Source organism: Crocuta crocuta, unplaced genomic scaffold (genome assembly GCF_008692635.1).
Source record: "Crocuta crocuta isolate KB4526 unplaced genomic scaffold, BGI_CrCroc_1.0 scaffold435, whole genome shotgun sequence".
NCBI lineage: Eukaryota > Metazoa > Chordata > Mammalia > Carnivora > Hyaenidae > Crocuta > Crocuta crocuta.
The window spans coordinates 694595-708691 of NW_027530980.1; the positions used below are offsets into that span (position 1 = coordinate 694595).

Here is a 14097-nt window from a genome sequence, read left to right on the forward strand (position 1 = left end):
AGGGGCAGAGAGAGAGAGAGAGAGAGAATCTCAAGCAGGCTCCATGCTGAGGGTGGACATGGGGCTCAATCTCACCAACCATAAGATTATGACCTGAGCCAAAATCAAGGATCTGACACTTAACCAACTGAGCCCTCATGTGCACAATTCTAATGGCTATGCTTGACTTTATTGAGACTTCAGATAAGAGAGAAATATTTGGCCAGACTAGGGATTTGGGGGGCATTTATTTAGAATAACTATTCTATTAAATACTTTTCAACTTATGGACAAAATATTGCCTCTCTTTTTTATTTGTAGGATTGAGTAACTTAGTCAGAAACAAGTGCAATTCTTGATCATACCTAGCTATGTGCCATCCTTTAGCAAAGCTATAAGGACAAAGTAAATAAATAATTATTTAGGAGTTAGGATTTTCAAAAGATCATGAGTAAATTGAGAAAGATGACATAACTTAAAATAAAATTCCAGAAATATTAAGATTGATAGATCTTGAAGGACAATGAAATTAAGCGACTATACAAAGCATAAACGGGTGGCAAATGACGATGTATATCATCATCATTATTATTATTGTTGCTGTTGTTGTTGTTATTATTATTATTATTGAAAATCTCCAAATCTTGAAAACTTGATGGCTAGCCTTTTATCTTTCTTCTTGAGTTATATCAGGCATTCAATATATAGCTGTCATATGACATGAAAGGTACACATTTGTGACAGTTTTACCTTGTACCTGCTCAGATTGAAATTACTGACCAAATGGAATTTCCTCTTTTGTGTTTTTAAGTGGCTTTTGTAAGACATGGAAAAAAATGTTAACTCTTGTTCTTCCTTAACAAGACAAATGTAAAATATTTCACCTATTTAGAATAATATTCAACCAAGCAGAATGAATACAAATAAAGAATTCTTATGTTGTAAAGTTTCATAGCCCAGAGAAGAGTAATAGATAAAATAATAGAATAAAAATAAGAATAAGAGTAATAATGATATATAATGCAATGATAGAAAAACTATAGAAATATTACTTTGTCATCAAACCTAGAGGAAGACCAAAGAATTTAGAGAATTTTTCCTGAGTTTTATCTATCTCAGTAAGTGGGTTCCCACTTTCATTTAAAAAACGCACACCTGTTGGACACACTTTGAATACATTTTATAGAAAATACCTTGGAGAATAAGAGTTTACTTGGAAGAAAACTTATCTAAAGAGATGATTCATAGATTCATAAGCTATTAGGAAGGAGAGTTTATAATAAATATCCAGATATTTGTAATTGAGTCAGATTTGTGTGTTTGTTTAATTATTCCTGTTTCCGAGAATCAGAGAATTAAATATTTCTGGACTCATGCTGCTAGTGAATATTTTTAATATAATTATTTTACTTCCTTCTTTGTTATGCCTATTTCAAGATTGTGTAAAATAAAACTATCCATTCTACCTGTTCTTTGAAACTTGACCTTGATTCTGTTCCCACTGAGCAGGTGTGCTTTTGTGGTGGGGTTGGTGGGGGGTGGGGGAGAGTGTTCTAGGTCCCTCTTCTTGAATCTGGACAAGTCTCCGATTCACTTGCATCTAACTGAATGTAGTGCAAGTGATGCTGCAAGACCTGTTCAAGGTGGTTCAGCTTCTGTCTAGTTCCTCGGACACCAGGGCATACATGGAGATCGGAGCATACATGGACCATCCGAGCCAATGTCCTGAAGCTGCCAAGCAAGCTTACACAAGCCCATGCAGAGAGAACACACAAAGAAGACTAAGCGCGCGCGCATGGAGACGCAATACCCTGCATTTGAGTCACTGGTTCCTGACTCAAAAATTGCTTTAAGCCTCTATATTTGGGGATGATTTGTAACACAGAAATAGATACCTGTAGCAGATTTAATCATTCTAAATGGGCCTTTAGGTGATTTGGAGAGCTCTAATGCCAGGATAGAGACACATTGTGTTTGCATTTTTAATTTCTCACCATTTTCACTTTTTAAAATGTTTTTAAGTTACCTTAGTAAATTAGTAAATGGTTTAGTTACTTTCTTTGCTAATACCTTTAGTTGCTTCTCTGATGAAATTGAAATTATTCAACAATTAGAGTTAATTTAATTTTTTAAGGATAACTAAAAATGTCATGCATTAACTTCTCTTTCTTTCTTTCTTTCTTTCTTTCTTTCTTTCTTTCTTTCTTTCTTTCTACCTTTCTTTATATTTATTTACTTTTGAGAGAAAAAAGCATGAGTGGGGGAGGGGCAGAGAGAGAAGGGGACAGAGGATCTGAAGTGGACCCTGTGCTGACAGCAGAGACCCCAATGTGGGGTTCAAACTCATGAACCATAGATGATGACACCAGTAGAAGTCAAATGCTTAACTGACCAAGCCACCTGGGCATCCCATGTTATATTTTATAAATCATTACAGTAGGGAGGGCTAAGGGTGCATTAAGTTAGGTAGGATATTCTTATAGTATAATGCCTAATATGCTAAAATATTATGTTAATTTACCAAAAAGGAAAATAAAAATATTTACTGAAAGTCATAATAACAGATTTTATTCTGTGATATAAGAAGATAATGGTAGTAAGGGCCTTCAAGCTCCTCTTAGTAAGTCAGTTCCAAGAAAAAAAACATGAATTATATATGTAAATGTGTGTGTATGTAATGGACATATATAATGTATTTTATATACATACATAATGTATATATATAATGTATATATGTAATGTATTTTATATACACACAGTATAATACTATTGTATAACATATAGTACATATATAATATGTACTTGTAATATACTTGTATATGTAATATATATTGTATAATACCACAGTACTATTCAAAACTTATATTTCTAATACATGATGTATAAATATTATATAATATATAACTTATATAACTTTGTATATTATAATGTAACTATNTATTATACATTGCATATATGCTAGTATTATAATGCAACATATATAATACTTACATATATATTACATATGCATGTATTAAACAAATTCAAATAAATTTTAACAGAAAAGGAGTGCAGAGAATCTCCAGAGCTGGGAAGATTTGAGAGGAAAGTTGTCAGTGCTTGGAACCCTGTTCAGCCACAGGGAAAAAAGGTATGACTGCTTTAGAAATCAGAGTCAGGCTGAAACAAGATTTTTTTTTTTTTACAAATAGTTTATTGTCAAATTAGTTTCCACATAACACCNAGATTAAAAGAACTTAGAAAGATTTGATAGGGCTTTGAGAACAAACTCGAGCTACTTTACAAATTGTTCTAGCACTGATTCCTCACTGTCTGATGGTCTTGATTTTACCTGTTATTGAAGTTAATCATAACATAAAGTTGCTGATTTTTATGAATTTGCATTAGTTTATGTGCTTTAACTTTATGATTTTAAGCCAAGCACATTTAGCTTGACATTTTATATTCAGCCAGGCCCAAGCAAGCTTCCAAATTGAATGTAAAACAGGTGAGCTTCAGTCAACTCTTTTGGGTTCACCAGGTTTTGACAAGTATTGTCATATTTTAAAAAGAACTCAAAAGGAATCACAAAACCTTGTGAATTCTCAAGAATTTTCTATAAAAACTGAATGGCTAGCCTAAATTGAAATAGTGAACCTAGGTCTCAGCTAATCCAGAAACAATGAAATACTTCATTTGGAAACCTAAGCAAGGTCTAGACAAACTTGACTTTTTTCTAAAATTGAACTCCAAACAGCTGAGTTTGCATGCTATTGGATTTGAAATGAAATCTCTCCTTGACGTTTGCTGAGACTAAAAGTATGAATTTTTAAAAACCGTAAGAAGAGAAAAAGAGGTATTTCTTAATTCCCTGATTAAATATTAAAGGGAATTTAAAGAACATTTGTCTAAAGGATTAAAACTAAGTTTATCTTTGGAGTAAAGATAACCAAATATGTTTTGACACTCCTCAAAATCTGTGTTTTATTTCTCCTCCCATTAAAAATAGGCTGGCCAGTAACCTACCGGCAGAGTACTGTGAGCATAATACTATATACCAGTTTCTGCAAGTCTAGCCTTTCCGACAACTAGCAGGTTCTAAGTCCTGTATTTTGGAAGATTTAGTTTTAGAGCCCAGAGCTTTCATGAAAGTAGCCTATTTACTGAAGAGACTGGTAGGAAAGTTCTAATAGAGGGTTCTATTTAAACTCGTCTTCCAGATGACCCTGTCAGGGCACTCGGCATGTAAGTAAAATGCCCTCTTATTTCTAGACCAGCCCAGAAACCAGATGAAGAACCTAGTAATCTTAGGCACTCAACTTTACCACGTGTATTGACTTCCAAATGGCTGCCGAAATTCCTGACCACACTTCATGGGTTTAGGCCACAAAATTTTGGGGTGTTCCACTATACAGCATAGCTAGAAGGGATTGCATCATTAAATTAACCTCCTATTTACTCCCTAGAAGATCAATGAAATATCTTGATTTTTAGTAATAGCTGTTTTCTACAACATATACCAAAAATTTTTGATCAGCTTTACAGTTAGCACTGAAAACATGAATTTCCTTCAAGGAAGCAATGATGTTAACCAGGAAGTTTTTTCAAAACTAAGTCACCTCTCAAGAATAGTCTTCCCTGTGGCATCCAAAATACTAGCCAAGAATTTAAAATCAACTCACATCAAAAACTAACAAAATTATACAAAACGATAGTAAAAAAAAATAGAATGACAATAGTATAAACGTAAATCATTGTTTAGAATTTCTTCCTGAGGTTATGAAAACAAGTCACCTTAATCTAATATGTGTTCTCTCACAAGGCTAACAGTTATAGTCAGCTGTTTTTCAATTGATTCTGATTTTTGCAATATAAATGACCAATTTCTGCACCATTGATTCAACTAGTCATGCAGTCAATAGCACAACAGAAAACACCATGAAGATTAGACTATTTTTGAATCTTTTATTGTAAAATCTCGGCAATAGTTTTTAAGACCATAAACCATATTGATGTTTATTCTTTTGTAAGAGAATCATCCACCTCTTTGAGAATAATGCCATAAGAATAACTTTATTACCTCAATAGAGAAATTAATTTAAAACATTTTTATTTATCTCTAAGTAAAATTGCCTGATAAACCATACAAAATATTGTATTAATACAAGCAATATATTATAAAGAAATCAAGATAATACAGAGGAAAAAAAATTACTGAAGTAAAGAATAAACTATTATTCCTGTAAAATATTCACTTACAGAGTTTGGAAGGATGATAACAAAAGTTCTGAGTCATTCTGTTTAATATTATGTTGTAACTTATCTCAAGGATAATAATAACAAATGTTTTGACATTCTACAAGTTCAAGTCACAAAACTTAGTAATCAACCCTTTCCCTGGTCACTAGGCCTAAGTATCTTACCTCTGTAGGTTCCTCTCCTTTAATATTTTATTTCTCACAGAATATTCAGGGTATCCCAATTGAATGTCTTTGCATCTAATCCATACTTCAACCACTTTTATAACCCCCCTGGGAAGAGGTGATGCAAATAATGCTTAAAACACTATCTTCCTAATTCCTGAGGTACTTCTTTCTCTTTATGGACAGCTCTGAATGTTGGAATGTTCTTCACTATATTGTGCAGAAATGCAATTAGTTATTTTTCTTCCATTTCTTCATACTTTCAACACTTGAAGACATATAGAACATTTTTTCCACCTTCATGGATATTTGAGGATATCTATTATATGCTTAGCAGTGGATCATTTCCCCAATAAAGATAATAAAGTCCTTCAATTCTTCTTCACATGACAAAAACACTTCACCATACATATAGCTATTCTGAATCTGTTTTTCTCAAAACACAGAGTTCATAATTTAAGATAATATATTAATTGCAACCTGAATAACATAGAGTAGAACATAACTATATCATTTTATTTTAGTACTCTAATTAACTAATTTATACAGAAAGCATTTTTGAGAAGTTATTCTTACCTTACATTTTCCTGGGAGTGGGAATCTAGCAGTTTAAAGTGAAAGAGAAAAGAGCAGTGACTGCGTGGCTCAGTTGGTTAAGCGTCAACTTTGGCTCAGGTCATGAGCTCTTGGTTTGTGAGTTTGAGTCTCACATCAGAGCCTGCTTTGGATTTGGTGTCTCCCTCTCTGTCCTCTCCTGCTCGCACTCTGTCTCTCTCTCTCCCTTTAAAAAAATAAACATTAAAAATTTTAATAAAGTGAAAGAGAAGACATCAAAAGTTCTGCTCTTGTGAAGCATACTTATTGCATGTATTTGTGGCAGGTGCTGTAGAGACAATACAATAAAAATAAACCTGAATGAATCATGTCCTGTGCTAGAAAATGAAAAGTGCTACAGGAAAAGAAATGAGAAAGGCAAGAGTTATAGAGAATGACAGAGGTGGTGGATACAAATGCCATTATAGAAAAGGTTATTATAGAAGCCATAGCCTAAGAAGATATTTGAGCAATGGCCTCAGAAGAATGACAAAGAAACATGCAGAGGCTTAGGCTATCATATTCCAGGCAAAGAAACTAGTATGAAAGCTATGAAGAGAAAGCAAGTATGACATGTTGGAAAAAGATGGGATGTCCCCTAAGTGCAAGATGACTGCCAAATGAAATTCTACGCCATAGTTTTTAATAGTCTCTGCTCTTATGACTCATTTTCTTTTCCCTTGCTAGAACTGATCCTTTACTGCAAGTATTGTCCAATATACTTGATATTCCTCTTGGAATTTTGTCATTTGAAAATGTGGTGATTACATTGTCAAACATAACACTGGCCAGGTCAGACTCCTGAATGATGGCATTAAAAAGTTCTTCCTGCTTCTTAAGAGTTACAACCATCATGCATGGGTCATGGAAACAAATGTATTTTCAAGAGCTTTTACATTTTTTAATTAAAGAAATGTTTAAATTTCTGTAATAATATCTTCCCATATAAAATTTAGTATTAAAAGAGAATCAGTAAAATCTTTGTGTAAAATTATATGTATAATACTCATAGCATTTATGTCTTCAGATATATAAAGGATATGTATTTCAAACTAGGGTGAAATCACTTCTATTTCAGATAGTTAAGCAGAAAGTTCATGAGGTGATTGATTATGAACAAGACTGAAATATGAAGAAGGTAACAATGACTATAAATGGAAAGGCCAGAACAAGAATCAAAGACATACATGGGGGAAAAAATGTACATTCAGTGGTTGTAAAGTAGAGCAGTTTGAAGCCAAAATGTCACATAGGCAGCTCTGAGACTAGAAGATATTTTAAGGCTACACTGTCCTTAAAAACAACTATAAGGCATTACAACCTGAAAAAGCAATAAGAAGGTTTTGAGTTGAAATGAACAAAGAAAAAGGAAAGAGACAAAGAGAGAGAGAAGCCAAAAAGCAGACTCTTAACTATAGGGAACAAACAGATAGTTACTAGGGGGTAGGTGGGGGAGGAAGGGACGGTCGAAACAGGGGATTAAAAGTACACTTACCATGAAGGGCACTGAGTAATATATAGGATTTTTGAATCACTACATTGTACATTTGAAACTAATATAACACTTTATTTAACTATACTGGAATTTAAAAAAAAGAAAGAAAGAAGGATTTGAGTTGGACTTTGAGACCATTACTTAATTTTTCTATAGTTAAGACTGTAGATATACAGAAGAGTTTAGAAAGTATAGGTACCAAGATTACAATAATGGGAAGTGTCAATTACTGTCAATTACAATCAAATGAAGAGACAAATGTCACAAATTTGGGAGAGTACAAAAGTTGTAATCCCAAAAGACCAGTGTCTACAGTTCTCCCGAGGTCTTAGTAGATGGTTATGAGAGACATTGAATAAACTAATTGAATGAAAACTAATTGAATAAACTAACTAAACCTGATTGAATTAGTCTTAGTTAAAATGAAAATCAAATGATAAAATATAATGAGGATAAAATTAAATTTCCATGTAAATAAATGAAAACTGTACAAGTACATAATGATAAGAGTTTTAAAGTTTCAAGTTTTATACTAAATGCTTAAGAATCTTCATGTCCTGTGTGCTCTATGTCAGCCAAATATGCGACAGGTCAGCCTGTACAGCTAATGCTTTTTTAGACTTCATTATTATAAATAATAGCACACGGATCAAGAAGGTTACAGTCACTCTGGGTATTGGTCATAAAGCATCCGGTAAACCAGATATAGTGTTTCCTCATATCTCTACTTTTTGCAGGATAAAATCTAAAGGCATGTTTAAGTCTTAGTCGAATTTAACTTCAACCATTACTTGGAGCCACATCTTTAGCAGCTTCCTGCCCTCTAATAATTTATATGCAAACATCCTCAGAGCTTTCTTACTCAGGCCTACAGGGGTCAAGTTAGGAAAGAAAAAGAGGAGAGGGTAGTGATGAACAGAATAATGAAGAATCCACCTAAAGACAGTCACTTTTAGTGGGTAAGCTGTAGTCTGCTGGCTCGCCATCTGTGGCTATTACTTGGCAAAGAACCTACTCAGCAGTATTCACCATTCCAGAAATTGTCTTGTTTTCACTCCTTCTCTGAGTACTTCTATAATTCTCTCTTACATAGATTTTAATTATTCTCTCAACATTTATGTTCCAGTAAACATTACAGCGATCTTATGAAGATTTTCCTCAGAAAACATCCCTTTTGTTACCACGTTATTATGGCAGTTCATAGATGTGTTAGGATCACAATATCATATTGCATTACTTTTATTTTTAAAAATATGTTAAAACATTTTCACACTACAGTTGTGTAAACACACACACCATATCAAAACTCAAATTCAGTGGTGCCTAGGTGGCTCAGTCCGTTGAGCATCTGACCCTTGCCTTTGGCTCAGGTCATGATCTCAGGGTTGTGAGAGTCTCTCCATCTCTCTCTGGCCCTCCTCTGCTTGCACTCTATTTCTCTCTCTTTCTAAAACAAAAACAAAAACAAAACAAAACAAAAACAGAAAAGAACTTAAATTCAATTAAAATTAAAATAAAAACATCTAACTGTGAATAAGCTACAAAAATTTATATTCTTCTTGGTTTCTTGGTTAGGAGTAAAGGCAAATAAAACAGCTTATTTTAATTTTGGAAATAAAACCAACCTTCATTAATAATAAATCATCTAATGTTGTCTAGGGTTTAAGGATATCGTCGATAACTTTGGGACCTAACCCTTTAGTGGTGTTTTTTGTAAAAATGCCATGGAAGAACACAAGATTGGGTTAAAAAAATGGGAACCGACCCACCACAGGGTCCCTGCTGAGTTGAGAGAGAGAGAGAGAGAGAGAGAGAGAGAGAGAGTCATAAGGGTCTCATGGACTTTAAATAAATGGAAGTACTTTAAGTGACTTGATTATTAAATAAATATGGTTGAAGTGAAGTAAGGATCAGCTAGAAAAATAGGAGCTTATGATTATAAAGATATGTAAGAAGTAAACCAAGTTTTAGTTAACACAGAGCACTTACAGATAGTGACAACATCTAAGATGGTGCCTTTGGCTACAGAAAGCTACCAACAAGTATAGAGAAAGACATATGGGGTTGAAGACAATCGAAATTCTGGGATTCTGGTGCTGTTTTGGTCATTCACATGAGCAATGCATCAACAGAATGGCATAATTTTAAGTAAAGCAGAAATAATGACAGAGGGTGCCAGGAATTTTAATTATTCTGGGGCGTATTGTAAAAAAGTCAGTAGATTACAGCAATGACTAGCAGTAGTTGGTACTGGAATGGGTTATCATGAGCCTCAAATGAGGAAGTTATTTTACACAGGTGTAGAGGATAAAGACTTTAAAATTTTTTAATGAGGAGCTAGGTGAATGCCTAGCCACCTATCCATGCGACTTGAGAAAATGAGTGAACGTATTAGACAGGATTTAAGTGGAAACAGTATCTAGGAACTGAACGAGATTTCTTTCGGTGAAGGCAAGGGTCAGAAGTGTCAGAACTTAAAAAACAAACTAAGTCCCAGGTAGAATTTTTAGTATGAAATGGATATTCTAGAATGTACCATGTTACCATATGGCAAGAAAGAAGCAGTGCAATTGTAATATTGGTAATAAAGCAAGAAAACACTTTGCAGACAGAAGTACTAAAAACAAGAGAGGAATAGTACCTTTCATTCACAGTAGTTGTAGGAATGGCATGAGTACTCACATATTGACATGAAGCTGGCCTCAAATTTCCAAAGAAGCATGGTCAAATTAGAATGTAATCCAGAACAGATTTCCTAATATCGCAGTGAAAAAGTTAGGATGCTGTGATTTTGGATAGGCTGTCAGTATAGTTTATTATTCTAAATGTTCTCCATACTAGATGAGCCACTTTACAATTTTTTTTAATGTTTTATTTATTTCTAGGAGAGAGAGAGACAGCGTGAGCAGGGGAGGGTCAGAGAGAGAGGGAGTGACAGACTCTGAAACAGGCTCCAGGCTCTGAGCTGGCAGTCAGCACAGACCCCGACGCGGGGCTCGAACCCACGAACCACGAGATCATGACCTAAGCGAAAGTCGGACACCCAACCGACTAAGCCACCCAGGCGCCCCTAGATGAGCCACTTTTAGTAGTGATTTCATGCTTACAACTTTTTATAATTTTTAAAGGCAAGAATATAGCAAGATATTGTCTTGAAACATTTATCTTCTCTAAAAGTCTTTACAAGAGATAATTTCCCTGTTGATTCCTCCATATGCTAATGGCCTTGTGATACAGTAAGTTCTTTAAAACATGAACACAAAGAAAAAGAAACAATGTCCAGTTTTGTACCTGCAAATTAGGCCCTAGAAGCTCATGTCAAATCCAACAGAGATATCTCACAGTATCTTTGATTTACCAGTATAAACACATGGAAAGTAAAAAAAGACTCAGAAGACACTGATGTCATACCTGGCTTATGATGAGGCCATTTTAGCTGTTTATTTTGGATTTTTTCCTCCCTTCTATTTCTATATAATTCCCATGAAATATCTAGTGGCAAAGAGGTATGATCCAAGATCATCTGAACCTCAGCTACTCTGGCTTATAGAGGCATATACCTTTTCAATGGTGTGAGGTGCTTATAATTAGGATGTTCATTCATCACATTCACAATCTCAATTTCCATCAGTTTTGTTGTTTATTATGCACTCTCAAATGGGACCTATTTTAGACATTTATCTGGTCAGCCTATTCATAAAACCACCCATTCTCAGTTCCTCTGCCTTCAAAAGAGAATCAAATCAAATGGAATTTTATTTATCCACACAATTTTAGTTGATACCAAAAATGAAGGATAGAAAAAGGATTGTGGTTAAGATCGGTAGGCACTTGAATAAACAGGCATGGCAGCAACAGTGATAAATGATGGGAGAGAGGAATCAAATTCTTGACACTTAGAAGGGGAGTAATTAGGAAAGAACTACATTAGGGTGACATGGTGGTAATAAGGCCTGCCCTGTTTAGTTAATGCAAAAAAATGTCACAGTAATGTTGGCCATCTGCAATTTCAGAAAACTGACTATACCTGTGATAAAATTGCTAAAAATTAAATTGTTGAAGGAAATATACATTTACATTTGCATTGGTATTTTCTACATAGAGCATATTTTGTACTAATTCACACTCCTGCTAATTCCCTGAAGTCTTTGCTGAGGAAGTATTTAATCAAACAGTTTGCTTTTTGTCAATTTGATGGAGAAAAATGGTTTTGATTTTAGTTTGAATTTAGCTTTCCATGAGGGATATAGGGTATCTTTTCATAGATTTAAGATTCATAAAAAAATTCATTTTTGTTACAGTCCTTGTATATTTCTAGTCATGCCTTTATCCCAATTTTCTGATGAGGTTTAGGATATTCTTCATTCAATTTCATAAACTCTTTATAGAGTACAGTTAGTTGGTAATACTTTTATCTTTATTCATTTCTAAACATTTTGTTTACTTTGGCAGTATTTTTTAAGTACTTCAGTTTTCAGTGATACTAAGAAAAATTGTTTTATAAACTATAAAGATTATTTTATAAATACATTGCCATTTTTTCTATTACTATCATTATGTCAGATATAGTCTTTTTAATTAAATTCTTGACCCACCTAGAATTGTTTTTTGTTGTTGTTTTGTTTTTATTGAGATATAATTGATATGTTTATCATATATACCAAACATTACATTGGTTTCAGATGTACAAATAATGATTCAGTATTTGTATATATGGTGAAATGATTACCACACTAAGTCTATCTAACACCCATCACCATACATAGTTAGAAATTTTTTTGTTATAAGAACTTTAAAGATTTATTCTCTCTTAGCAACTTTCAAATATGCAATCCAGTATTATTGACTATATTTTCCATACTATACATTGTGTCCTCATTACTAATTTATTTTGTAATTGGAAGTTTGTACTTTGGAATCAGCTTTTGTGTGAAGTGCAACAAAGTTGAGGTTAATCTTTTTTAATGGCAAATTTTTTTCTAAATGTATTAATTTAAATTCAAGTTAGTTAACATACAGCATAGTATTGGTTTCAAGGGTAAAACCCAGTGACTCATCACTTACATACAACACCCAGTACTCATGCTGACAAGTGTCCTCATTAAGGCCTATCACTCCATGCCCCCAACACCCTACCCTCAGCAACGTCTTGTCCTCTATATTTAAGAGTCTCTTATGGTTTGCCTCCCTCTCTGTTTTCTTATTTTTCCTTCCCTTCCTCTATGATTTGTTTCTTAAATTCCACATATGAGTGAAATCATATATTTATCTTTCTCTGACTAGTTTATTTCACTTAGAATAATACACTCTAGTTCTATCCATATTGTTGCAAATGGCAAGATTTCATTCTTTTTCTGTGCAGAGTAGTATTGCATTATGTATATATATACCACATCTTCTTTATCCATTCATCAGTCAATGGATATTTGGCCTCTTTCTATAATTTGGCTGTGGTTGATAGCACTGCTATAAGCATTGGGGTGCATGTGTCCTTTGGAATCAGCGTTTTTGTATCCTTTGGATACATATCTAGAAGCACAGTTGTTGGGTCATATAGTAGTTCTATTTTTAATTTTTTGAGGAACTTCCATACTGTTTGCATACTGGAATGCACCAGTTTGCATTCCCACCAACAATGTTAAAGCGTTCCCCTTTCTGCATCCTTGCCAAAATCAACAAAAACAGGTTAACACCACGACATTTCATAGAGGTTAAACTTTGTGGAGGGTTTTTTTTTTTTTTCTCCTATAGGGTTATCCAGATGCCTGAAACACATTTCTTGAATCATCTATCTTCTCCTTAATGGCTCTTCTTAACTAAAAGATTCTTCCTAATCGGCAGTGCTTTTCAGCCTTTTTGGTTATTTTTAGTAGAGTATTGGAAGTCAGGAAAAAACAGGACAAACAAAACAAAAATAAAAACAAAATCAAGTATTCAAATAATGGCTGCTTCTTATAATTTGCATAGACAAGAGCAAATAATTAACCTCTTTTAACATCTGCTTTCTCTCCTTAATTGTGGATCGTATTGGTTGTCATTACTTCTTAACATTGTGAGGTCTAAATTAGATACCATCTTATGAGCTCCTATAATCTGCACATGTTGTACCCTTTTCATGAGTGCTAGGTGTTGTTGTTTCACTAATTATGTTACCAGGATACTGAACAAGTAGGATCTCCAACAAGAAGTGTACTTGATATAAGTGTAAAAATAGTGACCTCAACCCAAACTGGTGCAAGGAAAGTTTGAGGACTGCTATTCTACACCATTAAACTGAATTAATTGACAGCTACCTAAGGAAAGGAATCTGTTTAGAGAGGAAAGGTACATGTAGTTCAAGGAGAAAGACTGGGTTACAAGTTGTAACCAAGTATCTGAAATGTTTTACCTGCTTCACAATTTTGCTTAGGGCTACTGTGTTTACATCAGTGTTTTGACAAGGAGGGATTTTTCAGTATGATGGAAAATGATCACAAAGATCTTATAGGAGTTGTAAGATGAACTCGCTCTATCTTTCCAGCAGGGTTGATAGTCAAATATAAATGAGCCTTTGCATTAGTTATTAATCTTAGCTAACTTAATTGGGGTTATGCATTATCTGTCTCTTATTTACATGTCTAAATTTAT

General features: G+C 33.8%; 1 long non-coding RNA gene across 1 annotated transcript in view; it reads right to left on the reverse strand.

Annotated features, from left to right (window-relative positions):
- LOC144236533 (uncharacterized) overlaps window positions 1-14097 on the reverse strand; it is a 303659-nt gene that overhangs the window by 229814 nt on the left and 59748 nt on the right. The window contains exon 2 of the long non-coding RNA XR_013336600.1: window positions 5958-6162. This is a non-coding gene — a long non-coding RNA (uncharacterized LOC144236533). The remainder of the gene's footprint in view (window positions 1-5957; window positions 6163-14097) is intronic.